This window comes from Oreochromis aureus, unplaced genomic scaffold (genome assembly GCF_013358895.1).
Source record: "Oreochromis aureus strain Israel breed Guangdong unplaced genomic scaffold, ZZ_aureus HiC_scaffold_45, whole genome shotgun sequence".
Lineage (NCBI taxonomy): Eukaryota > Metazoa > Chordata > Actinopteri > Cichliformes > Cichlidae > Oreochromis > Oreochromis aureus.
In genome coordinates, this window is record NW_024108943.1 from 176969 (window position 1) to 181684 (window position 4716).

General features: G+C 37.8%; 1 long non-coding RNA gene across 2 annotated transcripts; it reads right to left on the reverse strand.

Moving 5' to 3' along the window:
• Positions 1-1311: 1311 nt before the first annotated feature.
• Positions 1312-4111, reverse strand: LOC120437076. Of its 2 annotated transcripts, none has more exons than XR_005610807.1 (5): positions 4043-4111; positions 2831-2948; positions 2316-2451; positions 1876-1947; positions 1312-1702 (listed from the first exon to the last, which is right to left on the reverse strand). It is a non-coding gene; the product is annotated as an uncharacterized LOC120437076 (long non-coding RNA). The 2 variants fall into 2 exon arrangements; XR_005610806.1 differs by having other exon boundaries at positions 2831-3012; positions 4043-4109.
• Positions 4112-4716: the final 605 nt, after the last annotated feature.

The window sequence follows — 4716 nt, forward strand, 5'->3', positions numbered from 1 at the left end:
TCTAAAAACCAGTTTAAGCCTCAAAATGCACAAAATCATTATTCAGAGAGAGCAAACCAGACAGAAAGGATTTAAATCAAAGTGAAGTCAGTCTGATGTGGTGAACAGAGTTTCTAAACACTGTGGCACAGCTGGATATACAAACAGCAATAGGAGGAGGACTCTTTAAAGATCGATCGCTTCAGTTATTTAAGCTGATCAGACTTCTCACTCTTTCTGTGCCTGAGACTCAAACAAATAGGTTTGACATCACATTATTCCTTTTTACACTGACACCACTTTAAAACAAGGTTTCCATGATGTCTGTTAATGTCCTTGTAAGATGGACTTCCACACACGCAATGTTTGTGCTATTGGATATCAGTTTTATAATTACACGCACATATAATGACCCACAGTCTGTTCGGCACTGGTCTCAGCTCTCCATTCTCATGCCAGTCTCTCGCTTCACTATAAGGGTAAAAGAGATTGTCATCAGTTCAAACGCTACCAGCTGTGGCCCCACCTGCCTCTCCAGCACCGCCCCCTTGAGCTCACTGCACCACCTCTCCCTTGCAGCTGAGCCAGGGACCACACCTCCATAATAGACCTGTTAAATCTTGTCTCATGCCTCATCTTCACCTCCTCTGCTGTCATCTGTAGTGGGAGGGACTAAGATGTGAGGAATAGAGTTAATTATGTGCAATCTAACGAATGACAAAGACGTATGTTTCTTGGCAGACTTGGGAACGCCTCAGTGTTTCCCTAAAGGAGCTGGAGTAGGAGGCTGAGGAGAGGGACGTATGAGTGTCTGTGCTCAGTCTGCTGCTCCTGCAACCCAACATTAATGAAAGTATGAATAAAATATGTATTTGTGAATAACTTTTCAAGTGATTTCTGAATGTTCACTTTTACTTCTGCCATATCGGTTAAATGCTGCCTCCTGATGTCCTGTGATCATGACATCATCATGAAATGATCACAGCAATAAGTATTTTGTTGTCTGTTATAACACCCACAGCAAATGGTAATTAATCACACAGACCATTAAAAAAATCTGATTTCAGAAGCTTTTATTGATTTGTCTTTGTTCTCAGCTTGAAGACAGAATAACATTCATATTTAATGACATTTGTAGTATATTTGCTAATTCTCACCAATCACTAGCTGGCGTATCTTTACTCATTTCTCTGGATTATCATGAATTCTCCCAATCCCTACTTACAAATGCCTTTGTTTGTTTCTCTATTTTACATTCTTTAAATGACTTACTGTTCAGTGTAATAATTTTACTGTTTATTCCTTACTGTGAAGCAATTTGGTGTACCCCTGGTTTTAAACATGTTATATAGTAAAATTGTTTTGTATTGTATATATATGTGAACACAAGACTGTTAAAGCGCTATGAATAATTTGCAAAAATAATTTACATTTCTTAACAAATATTTCTGTCAAAGTGTGAACTAATAAATGAGCAGAAATGTTTCCAGCAGCTGCTTTACTTTAACTTTGTTTCATCGTTTTCATCATCTTTACTTAGATTAAATCTATGAAAATCAGCGTGTGAATTAAGAAACCTACGAGACATGTAAGATGACATTTAGTCACTGCTTCTAAACACTGTGGTGCAGCTGGAATATACAAACTATAGTGGGAGGACTCATTAAAGATTAATAGCTTCAGTTATTTAAGCTGAAAACATTGGAGGACACAGCAGAGTTCTCTGTGGTGGTGAAAGAGAGAAGGTGACATGAAGAAAAAGAAGAAGCACCATTAGACAGATATACACAGTGTCTTTTTATTACCTATAGTATAATCTTCACACTTTTGCTAGAGAGTCACTGTTGGTTTTTCTAAACTTTGTGTCCACATTTTTATAAATAATTTGTTTCTCACCTCATTTATTTTCCTTTTAAGCCACTCGGTGTTTGGTCTGAGGAAAATGTTCTTCCACTGCTTATTTTAACCCTGGAAGAAAAAAAACAGAAGAATAAAGAAAGAAGTTTGGAGAGAGGAAGACAAATCAAAGGATTAGACATTTTCATTTTATTGTTAACTGAACATGTGCAGTGTCCATTTTGCATTATGCTGTGAGAGAACAGCTCAGGTTTCCTCCAAGCTCATAAGCACAAACTCACAGATTCCCCAACATCACCAAATTAGAAACAATCACAGAGCAAACAGTAGTGCTGTATGTTAGAGAGGGGAACATTTATCTGCTACATCAAGGTTTCAGTGCAAATCTCATTTTCATTGTTGTGTTTGTGGAGTTTTAATCAAAAATCAATTTCTACATTTTATTTGGTTTAAGTGAATTTAGAAGAAGTTCTACTTACTCATAGCCAGGAAGGCAGTCTGGTCTGTCGCGTTCAAAGCAGCTGATGATGTTTTTTGCACATTTAGGTGCAAACGTGGTTCTTGTACTTTGGTTAGAATGGTTTTTATAGCAGCGTATCCCCACGTGGTCAGCTCCTGCAGCACATCATCACACACATTGTCATTATTCTTTGAGCCTTTCAGATATCATGGAGAATGAAATAAACAACTCTCAAATGTTGTATAAATAATTTACTGATCCAGTTACTATGTGTAATATGAAAAATTATATAACTGACAAAAATATAGCTGGATTTAATCAGTAATATAAAATGTGTAGTTGCATTTTAAATTTATCCAGAAACAGCTGCTCTGTTACAGTCTGTGATAGTTTTAGTCTCTTTTCACACAGTTAGTTCACAGTTAGCAAGTTACATTAAGGTCAGATAGATTTATAAACGTGTTGAGAAACAGACTTTTAGCTGTTGTTACTGAGCTTTGACAACAGAGCAAACTCCAGAAATAAAAACAGTACCTGATACAGAGATGAGCATCATCACACTCAGGGAGATCAGCAGAATCAGGCGGCTGGTGGAGAGACTCGAACACATCTTCAGACGCTGAAAGGCACCAAATCTGAGTCTGGATCTGAGCTGTGAACAGGTTTGTTACCAGCTGATGAACTTGTCAAAGTGTGCGACTTTATGATATTCTGACCTGTAGTTTTTCACAGAAAGAAGAACTGTATCATTTAAGTAGACTACTCTGAGGTCATCATTTACTGAGAGACCAACAAACAACCATCGACAAGCACATCCACTGTGTTATTTAGTGTGCCCTTTCATACTCATTAAGCCCTTATTGCTATTCATACAGAATCCAATCTCAAATCAATAAATTCAGAATAAAGGTGACAAGAGGTCAATATCAGAAAATATATACAGAACTTTATATATTAAATCATTTGTAATTAAATTGTAATTAAAATGACCCTCATATGAAATTAAAGAGTAATGGTACCAACAGGAATCCTTTAACCTTTTTTAGTCACAAACACACAATAGCATGAACACAGTCACACACAGGCAAGTATTACATGCACTAAACATCTGGAAACAGGAGAAACTCAGAGCATCCTGTCATCATTTCATGAACACAGGGGCAAACTTCAATGAGGTATTAAGCCTCCACTCAGGGATTGTACTTTGCCCGGCTGTCGTATTGCACCACGCCAAACAAAATAACTGAAAACACGACTGTAAACCCGAGACCATTGACCTGACTGAAATAAGTACAATGGAAAGGTGTAAGAAAAGAGAAAAGTGGGGGAAAAAAATGACAATATCACACAGAGATCATCCTACAGTTTAGGCTGCATAACTGTACCAGTATATATTTACAGTTCACAGTTTTTACAGGACATTTCACACCTTAAGCTGAATGATACACCTGCCACACAGCATGGTTAGTTTCTTGTTAGTCAGTACTGACAAAAACTAAATACAAAAAATACAACACACAGTTCATTTCAAATCTTTCAGTAAAAGTTTCATGATCCACAACATCAAAACATTTGCTTTGTTCCTCGTCTTTCTTTTACTGTGAGCGTGGTCCTGAATGCCAACCAGCCTTATCTAAATCTTATATTTTAGCACTCCTTCCATAAGTACACACAGTATGAGCCACACTCGTGCTATATTCTCATAGGATGATACAAGTTCTATTTTTCAGTTTCCATATTGCTTACCAACAACGTCTAAAGATCCACACACCACATCTGCTGACAGCGACGCCTCTGTGATGGAATCGGGGAGAAAGAGTGATCACCCGCTGCTAACACGCTCCCTTCAATCCCCTGGGTCCTAAAGCCTTTCTGGTAAAATCTCAAAACAATGATTCTGTTCATCTGGACGTAGTGTTTTCAGTGGGAGAAACATTTTTTCACTCATCCTAGTGAATTTTTCAGTCTCAGCTGATGAAGTTTGGCGACATAATAAACAGCACACTTACATAATGACTGAAACCAGCACCACTGATTAACAATCGGACATAAGGTCAGTTCGAGTCCTGCATTGCTGTGTAGCGGTTTTGCATAGAGTAGTTTATAATCCTCAGACAAGCTACCACTGACAGTGTGCGAGGCACAAAAGCACAAGTTACTATCGTTACTTTGGAGATTATATAGATGTTTCCCTTTTCTTGACAAAATGTCATCATACAACATGTTGCCCAGTCTCAAACAAATGCCTCCTCCACTCCTGTTATGAGCAACTGTGACAATAAATTTCAACTCATCCCAAGATATTGATGCATCATTACTCTGAAGCACTTACATGATGTCCTCCAGAAATAAATCTGTATTATAATCATCATCTGCTTGTAACACATTCTGTACATCGCTGGCTAGAGACGGTCCTCTCA